Here is a 25,811-nt window from a genome sequence, read left to right on the forward strand (position 1 = left end):
TATTATCACCTTTTAATTTTCATAAAAACATAATATAGGTATTGTTGTCTTCATTTTAGAAGGCAGAGACAAAAAGAGAAGTTAAACAAGTGCCTTATGATCATACATCTGTGAAATGATGGGACACAATTTTAATCCATAGCCCATGTTTTACTGAATTTAATGCTGCCATCATATATGTGTGTGTGTGTACACATACATATACATATATATGTGTATGTATATATACAAAGTCTGTCCATAAGGTATCTAGTCATGCCATATAAAAAATAGAGACATTTATTGAGGAAGGTATAGGACACAAGAAACATTGTACAAAGAACAATGACATCTCAGTCCCCTTCTAAGTAAGCACCTTAGGACCTCACATAGTTCTTCAAATCACCATAAGCTGCCCCATCATATTTTCCTGAATCTCATCAATGGTCTGAAATCTCTTCCCTTTTAAAGGTAATTTCAGTTTTGGCAAAAGCCAGAAGTACAGGGCACAAAATCTGAGCTGTAGGGGAGCTGAGTCACCTGGGAGATTTGGTGTTTTGCCAAAAACCTCTGCAGGAGACATGATGCTTGATTGGTCATGTTGTTGTGATGAAGCTGCCTATCACCAGTTAGTCACAGCTGCAGCATTCTGAATTACCTGAATAGTTTCTGCAGAGGAACATTCAGGCTTGACAAGAAATTTGATGCAGATTTTTTGCTGTACTTGCTTAGTCATTTTGAATGTGAGGACCCACAGTACACATGCTCACTTAGTGGCATCTACCATTCCCACTGACCATTTCAGTGAAGTCATCATTGTTCACACATGCACTTTCCAGTCATCTCTCTTTGGCTGCCAGGTGACATCAATGTCATGCAAACCGCTCTCATTAAAGTGAATTTTTAATGAGTGTTTCTGAAATTCCAGTGAAACTATTAGGATATTTGGATGGTAGGAACTAAATTGATTCCATCTTTCCTTCCTCGGTCCCTACCCGTTATTGTTACCTGTCACGGTCAGCTGTATGACTATGATACCAAATGACCTTTTGTCAGCCGTTATGGAAAACAGAAAATGTCTGTGAAAGGGACAAATTCAATCTACTTGATGTCAGAGTGTAGGAGCAGAAACACATCCAACCTAAAAAGCTTAATGTCTAGTAAAAAAATCAGTGGCCCCCAAATACATCTTTGCTTAGATGCTTCAGTTTCAGTTTGATCCAGGGAATAGTGCCAGGAAACAGCTTTGAAAAATAATAATGTTAGAGTGTGAAATATCTACTATTACTAATATTATGTTATGTTTCCCACACAGATAGTTTTACTTGCATATATTAGTGGCTTTAAAAGCTCCTTCAAAGTAGGAAGTCTTATACTGAAAGCTAGTCTTTTAATCACATAAAGGTAGAAGTTGTTCTTGTTTTCTGCTGGACCTTTCTGTATGGCCTTTGAGTCATTTACTAAGGATTCCTGGGATTTTACATAACATAATAGGAAAACCGTTGCCCTTAGTCATGATGTTACAGAAGCTATGGATTCTGACTGTATGATTTATGGACTAACCAGAGGGGAAACATGGAGTTGGACTTTCAGGCATTAAAGGAATTGGGGAGAGCTCTGGCAAGCAACAATTGGCCACATAGCTTCAGGGAATGAAGCTTGTTGTGTTAGGGAAAATTTTCCTTAGAGCCATTTCCTATGACACAGGCAGCAGGGTTTTATATAACTTGTATTTTATACATATATATAAGTCCCCAGTAAAAATAGATTGGTTTTGACCTTTAATAATTGAGGGAGGGTTCTAAATTATTTCAGCTTCCCAAGGTCTGACATACCTTCTCACTTGTTTTTTTCCTCTTTACCTCATTTAAAACTAGCATCCCTGATAAAATGTGACCTTGCTGGGACTTGGACTGGTGCTTATGGAAATTACTTCTCATCAAATAAGTAAGGACAGGGTAATAAAGGACCAGGAGTTGACCATCCATATCTACAGTGTCTTCTTTGCTTCTTCTTACACTGGTGTGACTATTTCATATCTTTCTCCCAATGTGATTATGAGCTCCTGGAGGATGGAAACCTCATCTCTATTTGTCCCTGCTTGTTTATCTATCACCTACTCCTCTACCCTCTAGTTTAGAATGTTAAGTTCCATCAAGAGGAAAAGAGCTTTGCCTTTTCATTTTTTTTTAATCTGCAGCACCTAGACATTGCCAGGTGCACAGTAGTATTAAATAACTAAAATTCAGCTGAGTAAATGCTAAAGATCTGGTTGGCTTTTTTGAATAATTTATGAATTGGATAGCATCTCACTGTGCAAGTAGAAAGGAGCTTCAAAGAGCTACAGAAAAGATTTTTAAAGGCAAAGAGTGGGTGGAACAAGGAAATCACAAACGAAAAGAAAAAAGGATTGTTTCTGGAAAGGCCATCTCATTTGGGGGGACAACAGGGTCTATTAGGTAGATTACCTCACAGATGCTGACCAGGAACTTCCACGTTGACCAGTGAAGACGACCTTCCCAGGAGAGGCTGAAAGTGAAGTCAGGGTAGGTATCAGGTCTTGGTTTGCTGATGTGATGCTTAGGGACTCCATTTTGGGTCCTTTGTTTCTTAGGCCATACATATTCACTGAATAATGACTAAGGTGCTATTTCTGGGGCAGTTTTACATATTTCTATTGAGAAGGTTTATCTATCAATCATTTATTTTATCACATTTTTGTCAATTCCTCCGTAAAGCTACTTCTTCACCTCCCAAAGTATTTTCTGATGTGCTTTATTTTATGGTACCTATATGAAATGAAAACACATCAACTCCCCCTTGTAGTATTCAATAGTGTGATCCTTCCATGTTTAATTCATGCTGATGTTTTGTAGGCTGTTGTCAGCCAAGAGCTGAAATCTAAAGTACATAGATCAAAAACCCCTTTATGTGACAGATTAATGGCGGGCATGATGTTCATATACCAAAAAAATAATTTCATATCATTTTTCTGCATGTTTTCTGATGTCATCTTCATATTTACATGAGATTAAAAATTAGATTACTTCTCCTCCTTGCCCTCTGCTTCACTCTTATAAACCTATAAATTTTTTAAAAGAGACACTAATCCCATTTTAATGAAGGCCATGCATTGAGGTTTTTAATGGCCTGCTCGTCATTGAAGGAACCTCTGATATTTCTGATGAAGGCACGATGCAAAGGCATAACCCAAATCTCAGTGGTATTTTACACTTAACATCCATGCCATCTGTGGTTTTATCTCTTTGCTTCCCTGTGTTTATCCTTAGGTTTCAAAAAGATAAATAAATAAACTATGAATTCTATTTTATTCCATTGTGTTGCCAGTGGAACCAGAGATATATACTGCTAAAAATTCATTTACTGCTTTGGGGGCAAATTACACTTTTTCTAATTGCTTTCATGTTAAGGACTTAAAATTTTTTTTTAACCACAATGTATTTTGAGTGAAGAATTCCTGCTGCTTAGTAGTTATTCCCCTAACAAATGGTATCTGCTCTAATTAATAATAGTAGCGAGGAACTTGGCTAAATGAGATTGTGCCTATTGATAGAATTTAAGGCTTAGGGGGTAAGGCGAGCATTTTACATATCAAACAGATGCTTAGAAATGGAGATGTCATTTATTAGTGAGTAAATCAGTATAAACAGCTTTATTATTGTCTGAGACTCCAGATGAAACCAGAAATTTTACTTCCTATAAAATTTTGCTTTATGGCTGACGTACAATGGATAGTTGCAAACAGGATTGTGCTTTAGGCTGGGGTGCTGTCAGTTTACTTGGATGAGGATTTAAATACAACTATACAGCTTTCTTGTGAATGACATTTATAAATGTTATTTAATATTTATCTTAGTGGACCAACTAAATTTTTTAGTGGTCACAAAAGGGTACCAGATGGAGAATTGATGATAAATTTATAAATATTGTTTTTGAAATTTTCATTTATTCCATTTTCCAGGAGATAAGCAATGAGGGAGCTAAAGTCACTTTCTAAAGACTCCTAATAAAATGAATTATTTTTCTCTTTTTTTTAAAACTCAAGTGGGATGATGGGGCAATCTTTTTTCTTGGGTAACAGAACAACAAAAGTAGCAGATAATTATCTATTGTCTGAATGTTAATAATCACATTTATCGTTAAAATAATTGCGTGTTCTGGTGAAACTCCTTAGGGAAAGATTTCAAAGAGAAAACGTTTTGTTTTCACCCAACAGTTCCATCTCTAGGATAATATTCTGCATGCATCAGTTGGAGATGAAAAAGATACTTGAGTGACAGGGTTAGTTGGTAAATTTCAACAAACACTTCTTTGGTAGAAAAATGAGCATGACAAAAAACTTGACTTCTTGAACTTTCAGTTTGAAATGTATTAGTGGATGATAATTTTTAAAACTATGATTGGAAATATATATTAGCTTTATTCTAACTTTTCCTATGAAAATCCTCTGCTTAAATCCCCCTTCCTCAGAGAGGCTCTCCTTTACATGTTCATCAAAACTGTAATACCTATTTTCTTCATAGAACTTATATAGCCTAATTATATATCTGTTTCCTAGTTTATTTTCATTCTGTTGTTCATTCTGTTATTTTCATCATGCTGTTTCCCTTCATTCATAACCTTTGCACCAGCAGGGACTTTTCTGTCTGGTTCACCTTCTAACAGTTCCTTAGGGCCTCATGTATTAAGTCACACACAGAGGTGCTCAATGAAAATGAATGAGTGGATGGCTTGGGAAGCATCATCACTTCAATGGCAAAGTGCTAATTGTCCTGGGGGTACTGTGGTTAGATCTATAGCTAATGCCAGAGTGCATCACACTCCTGGAGATGTCCAGCTGCTTGCTGAGTGGTTTGGCAGTATCTCTGCTCTCACTATTTCAAGGACACCATGAAAGTTGACATTGCCAGCATCTTGAAAAGATCTAAGCATTTGATTTACTTTTTTAATGTCTGTGGATATCAAAATGAAATTTTTTTTCCTGCTGGCAGGAACTGGTGATTGTAATAAGCCTTTGCAAAAGACATTAACTAGCCAGTAGACTCTAAGTAACATCCTGCCTCTCTGGTCCCTGTTCTCATAAATAAAATGAGGCAATGGCTAGCAAGATTCCTGAGTTTCCTTCTAGCTGTAATATTCTCTAATTCTATCCTTGGAATTTGATAACTTTTGTTTTATCTCCTATACACTTCAATACATTGAAAAGGAAAATAGATATATAGAGATGTAAAAGCTAGCATTATCAGTTAAGGACATTCAAGATCTATTTTTTTTTCTTTTGATGGACATGGAGAAAAAATAAGTGCATAGGTATGTGCATGAGAAAACAAATAGACCTTTTTTATTACTTGTTAAAGTTGTTTTTATCACAAAGACTGTCAGTAGGGGAAAATGAATGAGTGAAAATAAAAGTCTATTTGTGCCCAGAGCTGAGAACTATTATAGTAATTAACGAAATCATCCTTTTCTCAGACAATATTTATGGTCTAGTAGACAGTTAGATTGCTTTAAAAAGTAAAAAAGAAACAATAACAAAAAAAGAAACTCAAAAATTCCCTCTTAAGTAAGTATCTTTGACTTAGAAATTTAATTTGTTTATTTTGGAGGGAAACAGTTTTAATGAAAGTCCATTTTTCATTGGTACTTGGAAGAGTAGCATATAAAATGGGAACTTTCTTCTGCTTTATCAAAAGATTACTTAGATTTTTGTGAAAAATAACAATTTACTGTATTATATTTTTCTGGACATTCAGAAAATAATGATCATGCAGAAAAATATAATTAAAATAAAATGTTTTCTAGACATAAACAATATTTCCAAAAGTAATGTAAAATTCAATAAAATTTATCATTGTGCCAACATTGCTTAAGTGTAATAAATCCTTAAGTAAATTTTGAGTTTGCTTGTTAGAACTGGAAATGAGAGTAGAATGGAAACTTAGACTACACATGTGTGAGTTAAGTGTTTGAGTTTATTGAAGCAAAGGTTCACCTGTATGCCTCAGAGGATTGTTTTCACTAACTTTATAGAGTAGGATCAACCATCTAGACATTATAATTTCTCTCTAGAGCTATGAAAGAATATTCTGAACGCAGGCTTGACATGCAGTTCTTTTTATTGCTTTTCATTTGAGATCTTGTGTATTATCTAGAGTATTATCTATCTTGTTAAATATGATAACTGTTTATTCCTTTAAATCATAATTCTATTAATTTTTTGAATTGAAATTTTTGTTTTTATGTGAATAAAAGAAGTATGTTTGCCTAGAAAAATGTTTAAACTGTATTTAGTTTTCTCCAGTCCACTATACTACCTTTTATTTTTATATGGCAAGATCTATTGGGAATAACCTAAGTTGACTTTCTCTGACCTTTAATTAGCAAGAAAGGAATTGAAAATTTAGATATATTAGTGAAATCTAAAATATTTTCTGTCATGTTTTTGTGTGTGCACCTTTAAAAGGTCAGATAATTTCTAATGTGTTTGCTGCTTCCTTAAAAACAGCATGATACTAGTCTAATATTTTTTATAACTTGATTGTATATTTTCCTAATATAGAGAATATTCTCACCATTACTCTGAGTTAGGTGATGTTAGTGTTGTCAGTTTACAAATGAGGACACTGCACACAGTAGGTTAAATGACATTTAGAATGTCATACTCTATGTGGGATCTTAACTCCATAAAAAAACTGTTAAAACTAATAAATGAATTTAGTAAAGTTGAAGGAAACAAAATCAATAAACAGAAATCTGTTGCATATCTATATATTAATCCTACACTATCAGAAAAAGAATTTAAGAAAGCAATTCGATTTTCAGTTACATCAAAAAGAATAATATAGTGCATGCCTGGAAAAAGTCCAGCCATTGTTAATATGATAAGAATGGTTTGCATGACATTGATGTAACCTGGCAGCCAAGGAGAGTAGACTGGAATGTGCATGTGTGAACAATGAGGACTTCATTGTACTAGTCAGTGGGGACAGTAGATGCTATTGAGTGAACATTTGTACTGTGTGGCCGTCACATTCAAAATGACTGAGTAGAGCAATGACTCTGCATCAGATTTTGCATTAAGCTTCAACATTACTTCATAGAAACTATTTGGATAATTCAGAAGGCCACAGCTATGGGTAACTGGTGATTGGCAGCTTCACCACAACAACGTGCTCACTCATGCACCACATCTCATGCAAAGATTTAGCAAAATATCAAATCATCCAGGTGACTGAGTTCCCCTACAGCCCAGATTTGGCACCCTGTGACTTTCAGCTTTTCCCAAAACTAAAATCACCATCAAAAGGAAAGAGATTTCAGACCATCAATGAGATTCAGGAAAATGCAGTAGGACAGCTGATGGTGACTGGGGGAACTATGTGAGGTCCAAAGGGGCCTATTTTGAAGGGGATTGTGACATCATTGTCCTGTGTACATGTTTCTTGTATCTTGTATCTTCTTCAATAAATGTTTCTATTTTTCATATGACATTGCTGGATACTTTCTGGACAGAACTTCATATACCTAAAAATAAATTTAACCAAGGAAGTAAAAGACCTGTATCCTGAAAACTATAAGAGATTAATGAAAGCAACTAGATTAAAAATTAGAAAGATATCTCATGTTCATTAGTGAGAAGAATTAGTATTCTTAAAATTTTCATGCTACCCAAAGCAATTCAGTTCATGTCAAAATTCCAATGACATTCACAGAATGAGAACAAATAACTCAAAATTTTTATAGAACTATAAAAGACCCTGAATAGCAAGGCAATCTTGATAAATAAGAGTGAAGATGGAGGTATCATACTCCCTGATATCAAAGTATACCATAAAGCTATAGTAATGAAAACATATGGTACTGGGAAAAAAAAAAACGACATAGGTCAATGGATCAGAATAGAGAGCCCAGAAATAAGCTCATGCATATATTAACTGAAAGTGGATCACAGACTTCAATGTAAAACCTGAAACTATAAAACTTCTAGAGAAAAACTTAGATTGTAAGCTCCTTGCTCCTTGATATCAGTCTTGATTCTAAAAGCAGAAGTGACCAAGTGGGAGTACATCACACCAAAAAGCTACTGCACAGCAAAGAAAACCATCAAAAGAATGAAAAGACAACCTCCTGAATAGCAGAAAATATTTGCAAATCATATATCCAATAGGGACTAATATCCAAAATACATAGAGAAGTTAAAGAGCTCAACAGCAGCAACAACAACACATCAAACAATCCAATTAAAAAATTGGCAGAGGATTTAAATAGACATTTTTAGAAGACATGCAGATGGCCAGCAGGCACATAAAAATATGTTCAACATCATTCATTATCAGGGGAATATACCTCAACCTGTTAGAATGGGTATTTACAAAAAGGAAAGAAATTATAAGTGTTGGTGAAGATGTGGAGAAGAAGGAAACACTTGTGCACTGTTTGGAGGAATATATATATTTGTGCAGCCACTGTAGAAAACATGAGAAGTTTTCTCAAATATTTAAAATAGAACTACCATATGATCCACTATTATACTTTTGGGTATTTATGCAAAGAAAATGAAAACACTAATTTGGAAAGGTATATACACTTCTATGTTCATTGCAGCATTATTTACAATAGCTAACAAACTTAGTGTCTATTGATGGGTGGATGGATAAAGAAGATGTTGAATATATACAAAGGAATACTACTCAGCCAGAAAAATGAAAATTTGCCATTTGCAAAACATGAATGGACCTTGAGGGTATTATGCTAATTAAAATAAGTCAGAGAGAGACAAGGCAAATACCCTATGATTTCACTTATATGTAGAATTTAAAACAAATGAAATTGAACAAAAGTAAGCAAAACTAAACTCATAGATACAGAGAACACACTTGTGTTTACCAGAAGAAATTGGGGTTCAGAGGTGGGCAAAAAGGGTGAAGAGGATTGATTGTATGGTGATGAATAACCACTAGACTTACTATGGTGATCACTGTGTAGAAGTTCAAATATATAATTATTATGTTGTACACTGAGGTTAACATATTATATACCAATTTTATTTCAACTTAAAACAAGGAAACAGATAAAACTGATACATAATTATAAGACATATTATGTTTAGTCAGCCACCAAAATATACATACCACTGACTAATCTATCTAAGGGTATAAAGAGTACAAATTCTTAATGTGAAATAAAAGGAAATAACAATAGATACCAAGATAAATAAATGACAACATGTAAATAACTTTGAAAGTCTAAATAAAATAGATGATTTCTAAGAAAATGTCAATGATAATTAAATCTATAATTGATAAGCTAAATATTTTCATAAATATGGAAGAAGCTTAGAAAGTTATCAAACACCTTCCTTTCCTGTGTCAAAAAAACCCCAAACAAAATAATAACAAAAATATATACATATAATGAAACAAATGCATTTTAAAAAACAGAATAAGTAAATTTTATTAAAAAGTCTTCAAATATAATTTTTGCTCTTTTTCAAAGAAGAAAGGTTTACAAGGTTTTCAAATTCTAGTTTTGCCATGTGCTGGAGGACTTATCATTGGACCTGTATGTCAAACTTAGAAATGCCTATTTATCAACTAGAATTTCTAGTTATCCTTTTTTATTTGAGATTTTGCATGTGTCGGCCAACAAACTTTGATAATTTTTTTCTTTTACACAGCACATTTTCCCTTTGAGCTTTCTTTCTCCTAGATGTTTAAGAGCAAAATTATCCAATTTTCTGTTTTTCATCTTGAATATAATGAAATTGTCCTGATTCACTTTACCTGCTCAACTTTTCTCCTAATTCAGCTAGAAATCATTTTATGGCATAAAGAATATGTATTCTAGCTTTCCCATTAAATGGAATAGGCAATAATTATTGTTAATTTAGAGAAGAAGAAATAAAGATAAAAGGAACACATTTATTAAATCATTTTGAATGATTACAAATTAAGAGTGAAGTTAACTCTATGCTCATCAAAGACTGTAGTGATGGGCAGAGACTACTTAGGGTAGTGAACACACAATACCTTACATAGAAGATGCATTATAGAATTGTACACCTGAAACCTATATAATTTTATTCACTAATTTCACCTCAATAAATTCAACCAAAATTAAAAAAACTAAAAAATACAAACACTGTAGTGATTTTAATCACATGATGAATATATGAAATCTTGCACTATTTTACATGCAAATGTGCACATGCACAGGCACACACATTTCAGAATATGAAGGCTGAACTTCCATGTCAATATGAATATTTGCAAAGCTTATCCTTAAGTATCTTCGCTAATCCCCTCTTCTGCTCTTTTCTTGGAGTTATCACTCTTTTTTGACATCTTTTGTCCCTCAAGACCTGCTGAAAATGTAAAGATGATGTGTAAAAATACCAATAATACTGATGCTGTCTTGCCAAAGCCTTTTTGTGAGCAAAAGATAGAAGCCCATTTTGGTGGGCTCAAATGAGGAGTGGGTTTGATGTAAGAAGATGAAGACTTCACTGATAAAGTATATACAGGTAGACTTCATGCAAATTATAACAGAGACTTGTTAAATTTTGGTTACCAAGTCAGGTAGCCTTCCTATGTTTCTCTCTCTTTCTAGAACTCAAGTCTCTTACTTCTCCATTTTCTTTATTTGAAAATTACCTTCTTTTATCTATTTTTTAAATTTACTAGAAACATGGCAATCTCACAGTCTACATAGTGTTTTGGTTTTAGCACATTTCAATCATTGAGTATAGCTGAGATATATACCATGTCTTTCTTAAGAAAGACATTTTCATTTGGTTGCTGGCTAGACAGTGGCTTCCCTGGTTTGGGGTCAAGTACTGTTGGATCAGTTGGCCATGTCAAGAGTGTGAGATATTCTGGTTATGTTACACTACCTATTTCTGTCTCATATAGTAACACCATGTAGAAATATCAGGACTATGACTGGCAAATAAGTAGGTGCTTTTAAGAAGATTAGTGACTTGATAGCCCTATTACACATATTATTTTATGTATCATATCAGTGTGTATAAGAAAAATATTAATTATATTTGGGGGATTTGCCTGTCTTCTTGATACCTTTAAGTCAGTTCTTTTCATGTCCTGTATTCAGTTCCTTTCGTATGCTTTAAAGTAGATTGGCTAGGACCCTCGTGCTTTGCTCCCACTCCTGTTCATGCTCTGTGTTTTCCTTCAGTCTGGTTTCTGGTCCTTACATTTGTCTTATCAATATCAGTGCAGTTGACCAGCAGGCTGATCTCAGTCTTCTTGGCTGTATCCTCAGCACTCTCTTAGAACCTGCTCCCTTTCTAGGCGCCTCATGTAGAGTAGTCCATTCAGTACTGCAACCAAAATTCCAGAACCAGTTACATGGCGAGAATGTTGGTCTGTTCAGTGTTGTTTGAACATTTAGCAGTCTTGTGTGATGCTCCAGTTTTTTTTTTTCCAAGAAGAGTTAATGAAAGCTTTTCACTGACAGAAACAGATGTTTCTTATAACTTTGTTGACGATGTCTAAAAGGTAGGGAATATTGTTTTCAGATTTATTTCTGGAATATATGAATAAAAACAAAATCAGCATTTAGACAGGTAGAAAACAAATGGGACTATTAAGGTGAAAAATCTAGGTGAGGAAAATCATCTAGTTTGGAAGGCCGTTTGAAATAGAAGGACAGGTTTTCAGGTTAATGACATCACTTACGTGCATGTATAAATTTCTCATGTTCATTTTTTTGACATTTTATCTTGTTTAACTTTGACACCTATATGAAACTCTTATATGAGATGCAGAGAAATCACTCACTTTAAGAATGCTGCAGGCTTCTTCATAAATTCACCATTGGTCTTTCTTTCCAAGGAAAGGTTTAATAATAAATCTGAGTCTCTTAACAGCAATATCAAAGCACTGATACTCTTCCTATCTGTACTAGATCCATGCCCTGACACAGATTATTATGTCACATCCTAATCCCAGCATACTGAACAGTTATTCAGTTTGTATGGCAGCCTGAATGAATCACTTTATTAGCCTTCACAGTCAGAGTTATAAGCAAAATAGCTTAGGGAAGTATCAGTCTTCCACCATCCTGCATGCAATGACTTAAACTGGATTTAAGGGGCAAAATTTTTGTTCTGATGTGAGCAATGGAGAGTAATGTATCTTGTATTTTTCCACCCCTTACAAATTCACAAGGAACTTTGCTCAATGTGTTAGATATAAATCACACTCTGGTTGGTGTGTTGTAATTCATTATGAGGTGTCTTAAATATTTTATTACAAGTGAATTAAAATAGTGAAGTTTGGGAATTATATATTTTTATGATAGGGTGAATCAAAGGCTAACATTTTAATAATTTTACTTGTATATCTTTTGTTCAGATGTGCTTCCTTGAACAAAAGAGAGGAAAATGTAGAGGATGAGAATTAATGGCTCAGAAATTGTCTGGCCCGATGTCCCGCTCTCCCTGGAGATGAGTTATGTATCCATGCTGCATGTCTGAGAAGTAAGGCAAAAGTGCTAGACTAGCCAATCCTCTTCAGCACTGAAATATCAAGTTTCTGAGAAGCATCTACATTCTTTCTGTATCTTGATAACTTGCATTGTCTCTACTTCAGGGGTTACTAAAAACAAATAAGCAACAACAAAATATTTATGCCCCTCTGAAAATTTAAGAATGCATGTAAGTCTGTAAAGAAAATCTGTCTGTAGTCCTGTTCTATGCTTTCCCTGGGTGTATGTATGAGAAGATAGTTTCATAGAAAGCTACCTAAGAGAATAAGTAAATTAATTAATTAACATAAAAGATTGACAATTCCAAGTTTTGTTTTGGTCCATTACCTGATGTTTTCTTATTGGCTATTTGACGTTTATGGAATGAAATCTCTCAATGATAAAACAAAGTAGCTGAGTTAGATTGTGTCTCAAATGTCAGTCAGTTTTCATGTTCTTATTTAAAATCCCAGTACCATTATAGTATCACTATGGCAAATTTCTCTCTCTCACACCAGTAAATCAAAAGAGCATATGCCCGTATTCCAGAGTTCTAACTACATTTATAAGTGTACAAATCCTCACTAGGAAAAATGTTTGTTATTGAATAATTTGAACTAAAATTTTAAAATTATTGTCAAAACAAGGCCACAGCCATGAGAGTTAACTCACATTATAGGTTGTTCTGAAAAAAAAAAAAAAAAAAAAAAAACACTGGCAAAATGTGGATATCAATGACTTGTACTTTCTTCTCACTGAATCAGATAAAAGCTCCATTTTATATTACATAATTAAATTCCATTTTATATTACATGATATAAATGTAATTTATATTACACTTTAAAACAAGAATGTATGAAACTGTCCCTTTCCAATGGCAAACATGTAGCCTTAACAGTATAGGTCAAATGTGGCACCATATCTGCATAGAGAAAGAATTGGAATGTTGGCAGCTTTTGTTTCAGTTTGGGTGCTTCTGTTTTTATTTTTTTTTTATAAAAGTGTAGTCGACATACACTATTATATTAGTTTTGGTTGTGCAACATAGTGATTCAATTTTTATACATTTTATAATGTGATCACATGATGTGTCTATTACAACCCAGTCCCAGCGTCACTGACTAGATTCCCTGAGATGTACACTGCAGCCGCCATGGGGCCCCTCCTGTCTGGCAACCATTGGTTTGCTTTCTGTGTCTATGATTCTGTTTCTGTTGTGTTTCATTTGTTCATTTTGTCTTTTTAAATTCTACATATAAATGAAATTATACTGTATTTGTGTTTCTCTGACTTATTTCATTTATTCTACTATATTCTAGGTCTATCCGTGTTATCACAAATGGCAAGATTTCATTCTTTTTGTGGATGAGTAATACTTCATTATAAATGTGTATATATGTGTATATACATTTATATATCACATCATCTGTATGCATTCCATGTATAAATATATATGTGTGTGTGTATATGTGTGTTTATACATATATATATATATATATATATATATATATATAATCACATCATCTTTATTCATTAATTCACCTAATGGGTACCTAGTTTGCTTCCAGTCTTGGCAATTGTAAATGATGTTATAATTTCTTCTTTTTTCACAAAGGCCATAGCAGTATAGTAACAAAACTCAAGTATTTTTAAAAGCAACATCAGTGAATAGGAGGTTCTCAAGAATCTTAGATTAACTAGTGTGAGTAATTGCATTACTCTCCACAGATGTCTTTTAGAAATTTAACAAACTTTCTAAGTGGTTAGCAACATTAGTTATGATGAATATAAATTTCATTATTTGAAAGTATATTGAGGTCCAACTCTCATAAAAATATTTAGGTGATAATACATAACATTACAAAGTTTTACCATCACCCTTGCTTGAGGGTTTCCAGAAAGGAAACTAAGTTTTCAAAAATAATAATATATTTTACACTTAATCTCATATGTGGTAGGTTTTCTACTTTTATCTGTGATCAGAGTACACGGAGCATGGTTGGTTTCATTTCAGTTACAAAGATAAATCATGGTGCATGATCCACGATTTTCAAGTCTTGTTTTCCCCAATACCTCATAGTACTTTTAAGCACCTTAAATTATTTTTTAAAAATACCAATTCTAATTACTTTTACTTTTAAAATGTTCACCAAAGTGTATTTTTTGCCAGTATTTTTGCAACAAATTAACTGGTATTAATTATAATTGAAAACAAAAGCCCTGGAACATATGAATGATTAAGAATCATAAAGTTAGATACAATGATCAAATTTTCCAGTTTTTGTTAGCTTGGGTTAACATATACTTAAAAATCATTCAGACCTAGTAGTTATAAAGTAATTCCATGCTACACACACACACACACACACACACACACACACAACTAAGAAAAGGATTCATGGAGATATATTTACATACATTATTTGATGTTTTCTTTTGTACTTTATTTTTTAAAATTCCTTTTTTATAACCCATTAAATTAATTTAACAACATATTTATAGTTGCAACCTTCAGAAATAGAGGCAAAAGTGGGCATGGATACTTACAAATTAATATTATTGGACTAAAATAGAAATGTGCCACTCTGGCTGGCATGGCTCAGTGGATTGAGCACCAACCTGCAAACCAAAAAGATGCTGGTTTGATTCCCAGTCCAGGGTACATGCCTCCGTTGTGGGCCAAGTCCCTAGTAGGGGGCACATGAGAGGCAACCACACATTGATGCTTCTCTGCCTCTCTTTCTCTCTCTTTTCCCCTCTCTAAAAATAAATAAATGAAATATATTTTTTAAAAGATAGCATTTAAAAAAAGAAATAGAGTGCAAGTAGAAACAGAGCAAAGTATTTTTATTTAGATTAGAAATGACAGGAATACCTGGTAGAAAAAGCAACATGTGCTGATTCTTAATATATAAATAGGAATCAACAATGGTGGGGTTGAGAATGTGGGCAGGTAAAGGAAGGGAAGGAACAAGTCTGACTATTGAGAGATTATACTTGAAAATTGAAACAAGAGGTCTTTCAAAATCCAGTGACTCTAAGTTATAAGAAGTCTCTTTGGTTCTGTTGAGGAGCACAGCCTTTATTTTCTAACAAATGGAAAAATATAGGACATATATAATGGTTATGACTGTGGATTTTGGGGTCAGACTGCCTAGCCTGAAACTTTATATCAAACCAGAGCAAGAAATCCATTTTAAAGAAAGGGAAATGCAGCTGGGTGCGTATTAGATATTTTACCTCCCAGAAACTGCTCGCTTATACAGTAATGGAATGGTTTTATGAAAGTTTAGCTGAGGTGACAATTTGGAAATGACTCCATCCAGGTATGGGACACCATCTCTGAGATTCAACATACATCCTTTAAGACTCAAAATATGTGATGTTGTACTACAGCGGGTAGAATATTTGGGCCCAAGAAAGGGTGAAAAGAGGAGTGACCTTGCTTGCCATTGCTTCTAGTGACACATGGAGGATTTTGCCTCTGAAATCTGTAGCTCTGGACTGTGGCTGTCCAGTGACCCAAGTTTCCAGAGTGGGAATTCTTCCACAAAGGGACATGGCTAGAGTTCTATTAAACTTTAAGTGTTTTAACCTATTTGTGCCAAGAGACCAGCAGACACAGAAATGAGTCATGGTCCTGCCAGGAGTTATTGGCCTTGTTCATTTTCCGTGCTTTACACAATAAGAATAAGCAAAAACAGGGCTGGCACACAGAGGATTTATTAGAATGCTTCTTAATACTTTGTGGCCTAATTTTGATGATACATGGACAAGCATAGAAGCCATTTGAGAATATTGTGGTGGCTGGGGGCTTATGTTTCTCAGGGGTGGTATGGTTGGCAGAATTATAACCCCCAAGATGACACACACCCTAATCCTTGTGACATGAATATGGTGAAATGTCACCATCTTGAATAGATTTCTGTATAGGACAAAAAGAATTTGGGGTGTAATTAGGGGTGCTAATGGTTGGATATAAGATAGAGATATTATTCTGGATTACCTAGCAGGGTCCACTGTAATCACATAAACCCTTAAAAGTAGAAAAGCAACCTAAGTGCCCATAAGTAAATGAGTGGATCAAAAAGCTGTAGTGCATTTACACAATGGAATACTACGCAGCAGAAAGAAAGAAGGAGCTCCTACCCTTCACAGCAGCATGGATGAATCTGGAAAGCATTATGCTAAGTGAAATAAGCCAGGCGGTGAAAGAGGCAGTGATCATAATGCCATGTTCACCTATAAGTTGTACCTAATCAACAAAACAAACAAGCAAGCCAAATACAACCAGAGACACTGAAATAAAGAACACACTGACAGTAACCAGAGAGGAGGGGAGAGAGGGATAATAGGGGAAGGGCCATCAAGGAACGTGTATGAAGGACACATGGACAGAGCCAAAGGGGGTAGGTTCTAGGGTGAGAGGCGAGGATAGGTAGAGTGGGGAGGTGTGGGGGGGTGAAAATGTAGACAACTGTACTTGAACAACAATAAAAAAAGAAAAAATAGAAAAGAAAAAAGAAAAGATAGAAAAGAAAAAAGAAAAGAAAGAAAATAAAATAAAAGAAAAGAAAAGAAAAGAGGAAAAGAAAGAAAGGAAGAGAATAAGAATGTGATGCCCCAGGTTGGGCAGCTGAGGGAACATGCTTTGGAATGCAAACACAGCCAGTTACTAGCTCTGGGACCTTGGCAGTGTCTCTAAAACACTCTGAGCATGTTTCCGCATCTACAAAATACAAAATATAGTACCTGCTAAATGGTTTCTATTGAGAAATAAACTAAATACAATAATTCATGAAAGAGAGCATGCACAAGGTACTCAACAGATATTAATCTCTTTCTCCCTAATTTATTGGGTGCTAGTACATGCAAACTATGATAGACAATATAGGGTTACATAAAATGTATAAGGTTCTACCTATTACAGAACTTGGAATGTAATTAGGGATAAGTGAAATATATTGTAGATATTCTGCATGTATATACACATATAACACTTTAGAATAGGCCTTTGCAAATTTTATCCCAATTTGAAATAAATATTGGAATTAGCTCCAATCTTAAAACCTTATAGTAATTCATTTTTATCAACATTCGTTTGCTTCCTGTATTTGCTTTTCTTAGCACCAAAGTGTTATGAATTCAGAAACTATGCCCTGTCTCTTTAGCATTGCATCCGTAGCTTTCACTGCAGGTGCACTGTGCGTAATGAATAGATCAGGGTAGGAATGTTTGTCTTCCCAGCGTGTTGTTCTCTCTCTGCACCTGCTTCTCTGTAGAACTCCACTCCCAAACAGATAATTTCCTCCTGTGGGGACTGTTTACAGAATGAGCCAAACACAGAGACAGCCAAATGAACCCACTGGAGATGAATAGAAAATCAAAGGGATTGGAAAAGAGAACCATCCCCGGAGCCCTGGGTCAGTCAGAACAGCTTCAGAGGCCTGCCGGCCCACGTGGGGAGGGGCCTCAAGAGTTTTTGGCACAAGCCCTGGCATGAGTGCCCTTGGGGGCTGGGAACACCGGGTCCTCCTAACACAGCCTTAAAGCACAAGGCTCCCAGGCTGCGGTGAGGCTGTTATTTCTCTGTGGATGTGGCGGGGTTCGTGTTCACTCAGGTTTCTTTTCCTTACCCTCCTAGGGCTTCCACAGAACAGTGGGTCTGGGCCAGGCATGAAGGCTGCTGAAAAGAATACTCATGATTCAGATTTCTACTTGCTACAGACAGCCTTGTAGATCAAGGTAGTGAGAGGGCCACCTGCAAATTCTTTGCTTGGTGTTTGGCTCCGAAAGAATGTCAATATTCAGGGATGAAAACTAAAATCAGAACACACAACAGACATCACAAGGCTTTTGTAGACTTCTCGCTTAGCAGAGAGAAAATGACTCAACATCTAATGACTATAAATAGACTATGGTAAGAGCTGTCTGTGGCCCAGGAAGGAGGGACATTCTTATTTTAGCAATGGGTTTAGCTAATAACTACTACAGCATTCTCATTCATGACTTTTGACACTGGGAAATTAGGTTTTCACTAATGTATGTTTTCTAAGCAGTATATCAATTTGCAAAAAAGATCATGTTGCAGTCTTGACTAGAATTGCATTAACTATGTAAATTAATTTGGAGATAGATTGCATCTTAAAAATATTGAGTTCCATGATACGTGAACATATATATTTCTTTCTATTTATGTAGGGTTTTTTTTTCAGCCATTCAGTAATGTTTTATACTTTTCTCCGTAAATGGCTGGTAGATCTTGCACTGCATTTGCCTTTCCATCTTTGCTCCCTCCCCTCCTTCCTTCCTTCCTTCCTTCCTTCCTTCCTTCCTTCCTTCCTTCCTTCCTTCCTTCCTTCCTTCCTTCCTCAGCTTTCCTATAATAAGTAACATATTTTAATCTGTTTTTAGAGATGCTATTGATTTTGAGGTTAATTTTGGATCCAGCAACCTTTCAGAAGTATTTTAAATTGTTCAGTCTCTTGGTTTTTCTGTATAGATAATCATATCATCTTCAAAATCTGTCATTTCTTCCCAAATCTTAAACCTTTCTTTCATTCTTTGTCTTGTCTTAATTCACTAGCTAATTTCTCCTCTCTAAAACTGTTGAGTCATCGATAATATCTTCTTACTGACTCTAAAGGAAATGCCTTCAATATTTTACCATTCAATGTATATTTGAGGTAGGTTTTCTGATACACCTTTAACCAGGTTTAAATTTATCTTTTTATATTTACTTGAGAGTTTTATTATGAATAAATTAAAAATAATGTTTATTACATCGGAATTTTATTTTAATAAAATATCCTGTACCTTTGCTTTTTTTCCAGATTAAGTAAGATGTGGCTTTCTCTATCTGTCAGTTTTTTATATCTGGCCTTCACCTTATTCTGGAATTAACTGCCTGGAAACATCTCCAGTTGCATATGGTACTTTAATGTTTTTTCTTTTTAAAAAGTGATATTCCAAAGAGTTTATGACCGCAGCTTATTTATTCTTTAAAACTGATACATTTTTGGGTTTCAAGCTTATAAATTGTTGTGTGACTACAACACATGTATATCATGCAAGTTTTGGCTAGTCATATTGCTTGTGAGAGAGAACAGTTCAAAAGTCAGAATTTTAAGTTACACTATAATGTCCTATTATTTTCAAATTCAACATAATTTGATAAGTTTGAGCTGAGATCTTTGAATATGCAGAAGGCCGCTTTTGCTGGATAGTATGAAGTGATAGAGAACAAGTTACTGTAAGAGAAGCAGTTAGTTACTCCCTTTCCTTTGGCTATAGTGATAAATGCCTCTCAGCTGATGTCACTGGAGTTGTAGATTAATTGCAGTTATTCCCAGGTGTAGACACCTTTTTTTTTTTCCTTTGAATTTTGCTTGTTAGGGGCAGAATCAAAGTTAGCCTTTTTGTAGTTCTTCACTTATTAGACACCCTACTTTAATTAGCCAGATGATTGTTGAAGATCCTTAGGAAAAAAAAAGCTGAGAGGGAGAGAAACAAATAAATTTAAGTCAAATCAGTACTCTAAATCTTAGGTACTTTATCCTTAGAGATCAGGTCCAGATTTTTTTGGTATGAAAGACAGAAGCTTCTCGGGGTCTTATGGGTCTTATTTCCTGGCTGGTTACTAGTCCTGTGAGATCAGGGCACAGAAAATTTATCACTGTCACTTTTAGTGAGAGCAGATTGTATCCATGTGCATAAATTAGTCACTATAGGCATTAAATCCTAAAAATTGTCTGGGTAGTAGAAAACATCTATCTAAAATATAGCCAAATTTCCATTGATCTACTTCCTGAGTTTCATGTAAAATTGATGAATATGGTATCTTAGAAGAGGAAAGCTTTTAGCCATGTCAGTAAAACATTGGTCCTTATGAAAGTTCTTAGAAATGGGCAAATAACCACTTGCTACCTACTTTTTATTTTATTTATTTATTTATTTTTGGAGAGGGGGGAAAAGAGGGAAAGAGAGATACATCAATGTGTGGTTGCTCCTCACGTGACCCCAACTGGGGACTTCACCTGCAAGGTAGGCATGTGCCCTGACTGAGAATTGAACCGGTGACCCTTTGGTTTGCAGGCCCATGCTTAATCCACCGAGCTATACCAGTCAGGGCCTGCTTACTACTTTTTAAGTAGAAGTTTCAATATGACCATTAAGGGAGACGGAATAACCTGTAGTCTGGTATAAGTTAGTTACATTTCTACAAACCCTACCCCTGTTATCAGCATAGGAACGATGCCTTACATGATTTCTAGGTTGATGACTAATGAGCTCACTAGAGACATCAGTTCATGTTCCAAATTATATTCGTTTATAAGTGAACAGTTATTTGAACATATTGAAAGAACTGAAGATACATCTTTCCTCCTCTTCAGAGCTTGCCCCAGGTTGTTTATCTACGCAGGATCTCACCTAAGGTATGCTATTCTAGGCTACTTAGACAGTAACTGTTGGGAACACTGAGTAAGATACAGAGGGTATTGCTGAATTTATAAGCCTCAAATATACCACAGCATTGTCTATTTTTCCTTGGAGTTTACATATCTATGACCAAAGAGCTTTTTCTGGCAGTCTATTTGCTTTAGTCTATAAGAATATTATAACACTTCTGATCATGGAACATTACACACTATGATTACCTTCTCATTTCTCATTGGAAAAAAGCAGAGTCACTATGCAGGTGACTACAAGTACTATTTTCCTTTAGTTTTTCAGCCTGTTGGAATGTCTTTATACAAATGCTTATCACTTAGTTGAAATGATTTGTTGGTCCCCTAATCTGTACTGAGCTCTGATTTACTAGAGGGAAAGTACTTCTCCTCATTCATCTTTCTATCTCTAATCCCAATCTTATAGATAGCATTCAGGGAATCCATTCATACCTCAATTGAAGTGCTCATTACAATATAAAACAACAATCTCTTTTTGGTTTGTACAAGTTAGTTACAGTTTAGACCAGTGTCTTAGTGCAATCATTAACAGTGCTCTTTTTCTTACTCAAAATTATATCCTAATGTAGATGCTAAATTATGGTGATACCATTTATGTATCTTTTTTAACCCCTCAGTGAAGCATGGCAAAGTGGATGTCTTATCCATCTTTGTACCCTCAGGACTTAGCATCGAACATAATGGACGCTCAATTACAATTACAGAACAGACTTGGAAAACCAAAACGAGAAATACTCGTTAATTCAGTAATTTTCTAAAATGTACAATCTGTCACAAAAAAGAAGCATCTTTATCATTCATTGAGCTTCCAAGAAACAGAATGCACATTCAAAACAGATAACTTGAAGAAATTTGAATGCATGGGCTCTGTACAAAGATGTGAAAAAACATAAGAGAAAATAAAAGTTAGGGAAGTAACATGCAAATTAACAAGGAAGGAGGTAAACATGGCTGCCTCTGTGCTGATGGCAGGAGGGGTGGAAACAGTTAATTTCTGGGAAGACAGAGTTGCTTGAAGATTTCATTGTAAGAGCTGTGGTTTTCAGGTAGGGATGCAGCCAGCCCATGCTGATGCAAGGAGATTCCATGGCCATTCTTACTCTTCTTCCTTTCTCCAGTCTTCTGCCAGAAGCTCTCTATTGGCTGAACCCAAAGAGAGACAGGAGGCCAAGGAAGCCTGTTGATTATCACTCATATCAACCTCTTGGAATACTAAGCATGGCAGAGAAAGGTGAAATTGTATCTTTTGGCGTATATAGCACAGCAGAACCACGAGAGAAAAATGGTATGCCATTAGAAATTTGGCACAGGAGTGAAAGATTTTAAACTAACCTCTAAAGTTAAGAGATGTGACAGTGCCAAGGGTTATAATGTACAGTGCTTGGGATTCCTGGAGGCAGTGTCTACATTCAGCACTTGTAATTGTTAATAAATCCCACTAGGCTGTAGTACCTTAAAACCAGACCCTACCAGCACCTAGGATATATCTGGAAACATAATGGGCTATTAAGAACTAATGGTTAAATGAATAAATGGAAGAATTTAAGAGAAAGTGAGCCCATTGTGCAATATCAGAGAATATGCAACTGAACTAAAAAGATTCTCACAATATATGTCACTGTGAAAACAGTTAAATACCTTTAAAAACTGAGTTTGTCGTGGATTGAGAAAGTAACAATCTTTATTCACTGCTTGTCCAGAGAAAATAGAGGCTGAGTTCTACTCACTCAAGTTGCTATTTGTGAACAAATTTACCATGGGAGAAGGAAGACTTTCTTGTTCACATCATAGCAGGATATGAACTGTCTTTGAAGACTGCCTTTGCTTGTTCTATTTCCATACTCTGCAAATAAAATTCTGGTCATTAATTCATTTCAAAAGTAAGACGACATTTGGAAGGGGGGTTTTAGATGACGCAATGGAGTATTCCTGTCACTATAAAAAATTGTGCCCCACCATGGTTTACCATATGATGTATTGCAGTATTTTAGTTTTAGTTACCAATTCAAATATGATAAATGTCATCTTCTATTATTTCCTCTTCTAGAGTATTGTTAAGTATGCCTAACCCTTAGCTGGTACGGACTCAGAAAGCTTTATGGCAATGACAGGGATCAGTGGTAGGGATGTGCTGATGTAACAGATTACTCCATTACAAGCAATATTACCTGAAACTAATCACCAGAGGAGCAGCGAGAGGGAATACTGCTGCTGTGTTTTATGACTTAGTCTTACTGAGCACCTAGTCTCCCATAATGGGGCCAAAAGTTGATTGTAATAATAGTAAAAGTTAAACAATCAAGAACCAACACCTACAATTCACGTAATAGATATCTTCTAAGCTTTGAGTGGCTGAGTCAGTGGCATTTTATTTTTAACTGGTGTATTAGGGTCATGTAATTGTGAGTTACATGGAACACTTTCATATTTTTTTCTTTGATCTTTTAGAAGAAGGGTGGTGACTAGGGAAAGCACATGGTTTCAAATCAAACTACCTATTTTCAAACCCTCGCTTTATCATTTATTCACTGTGGAACTTGGGGCAATTTTTCTTTTCTATTTGTGCATCAATTTTCTCATCAGCAAAATAATAATTAACCTTAATATTTCTTCACTAGGTTTTGTGAGAACTAAATGAATTGCTATGTGTAAAGCACATTGTAAGAACTATATAAGCCTCAGCCTTTATTAACATTATTGTTAGAGCCAACAAGTTGTGAACACACTCAGTGCATCTCCAGTGCACAACTGCAGTGCAGCTAAGAGCAGAGCCAACTCAAGACTGAAGAAACAACTTGGGAGATACTGTTCACAGTCACTGTGGGCTGAGGACAGTATGGGGGTAAGTTCATTGTTGTTATTGTTTTCTAAAAAAGCTCCTTTATATTTAAAATGCCAAAACATGATTTAAAAATAAATTTTTAAAAACAGTGAGTCATACATTTAAACATGGTTTATATTTTCACAACATTGTAAGGGGGCGTGTTAACCCCTTTAATTTCTGTTTTCACCTCTAGGACTGCTTGGCTTGAATCCTGGGAAAATGAACAATTTAAGTTTTCCACTTTTTGGTGTGACCTTGGAAATATGAAACAAAAAAAAGGGACATCTTTACCAAGTCAGTTACATACATCAGAAAGATGTACATTTAATTCCACAGTATCAGTGGCAAACATTATAAGGAGTTAATGTTCACCTGTATGACTCCCCAAGAAATTGGTGAGCATTATTCATGGCTGTGGCATATCACAGGAGAATGCTTGTCAGAGTTCCTGATTGCTGGCCCTGTGGGAAATCAATGATGCTTGGACCCTCCCCTGCAGGTGAGCTAAACCTCTAAGATTCTACATCACAGATTTGTAAAAGGAGGCACATCAAACTCTCAATCAAAATTAAAGTAGAAATCAGATAATAAACGCTCCAAGAGATAGAGTGAATGAAGATAATTATGAATAGTTATTTATGAATACAATTACAATGTTACATTGATCATTTGATATTCACAATCTTGTTTACTCATTTCAAGATGTGTGAGGTTTAGGCATCTGAATTTCTTAAATGCAAAATTGAGAGGAAAGACCATTTATTGACTACAACTGCCTAAATAACTTAGTTAAATAAAAAGGCAGTACGTTTATTCACTGAAAAAGGACAGTTACCCTGGTCTAAGTTGAAAATAACCAAGTGCTACAGCTAGGACTGTCGGATTTCAAATTCCTAATGTACCTAGTTGTATTCAGTGAAGAAGCTCTCTATGAGCACAGAATTCAGGGTGATTTTCTAAGCATTGGAGATACTGAAATGGACATGGTATAGTCAAGATATTGGTACTAGCTGACTGAAAGCAGGAAAAAATTCTTGCCTTGTCTCATTTGGTTCCAACACAACCATTTCTGGGATGGCTGGCCAGGGTTGGACTCCCCTGTGTGGAGCAGAACATGTGTATGCAGCTAATTTCTAACAAGGGGTAACAATACATGAGTTGACAAATAATATGGAAATATTTGTATTTCTCTGATTGAAAAAGTATGGCCTTTCATTATTCACCTGGTTGTGGTGGTGCTGGCATAAACAAACCTATCGCACTGCAGTGTGTGAAATTGTTAATATATGACTGACCATATTACTGGCTTATGTGTTTACCATGCTATAATTTTTAATGTTATTTTACAGTGCACTCTTTCTATGTACAGAAAAAATTGCTATAAAACAATATGTCATATTATGATGCTGGAATCCTCATACATATAGTGAACAGCCTCTGGTGTTTACTATATATCTTGGTTGCATCATATTCTCTGTGTTTGATTTAATCTTGTGTTGTTTTATGAATTTATTATAGCCTTAGTATGCGGTGTGTATAAAGTCTACAGCAATGCACAGTAATGTCCTGGGCCTTCACATACACACACCCCTCACTCACTGACACCCAGAGCAATCCAGTCCTGCAAGCTCCTGTCATGGTATGTGCCCTCTACCAACAGGTGTACCATTTTTTATTTTTTATATCATATTTTTACTGTACCCTTTCTATGTTTAGATATATTTAGGTACACGATTACTTACAATTATGTTACAACTGCTTACAGTATTCAGTATACTTATTATGTGTGTAGGTTTGTAGCCTAGGAGCAATGGGCTATTCCATGTAACCTGCGTATATTAGGCTATAGCATCTAGGTTTGTGTAAGTGCACTGTGATCTTCTCACTAGTACAAAATTGCCTAACGATGCATTTCTCAGACTGTATTCCTGTCACTAAAGAGAGTCTGATTATATTAACCAAAACACCTGCTAGAAAAACAACATTCAGAATAATGGTGCTAAACTAATAGTAGTTCATAGTTAAATATAAAA

Source organism: Phyllostomus discolor, chromosome 5, assembly GCF_004126475.2.
Source record: "Phyllostomus discolor isolate MPI-MPIP mPhyDis1 chromosome 5, mPhyDis1.pri.v3, whole genome shotgun sequence".
NCBI classification, from domain to species: Eukaryota; Metazoa; Chordata; class Mammalia; order Chiroptera; family Phyllostomidae; genus Phyllostomus; species Phyllostomus discolor.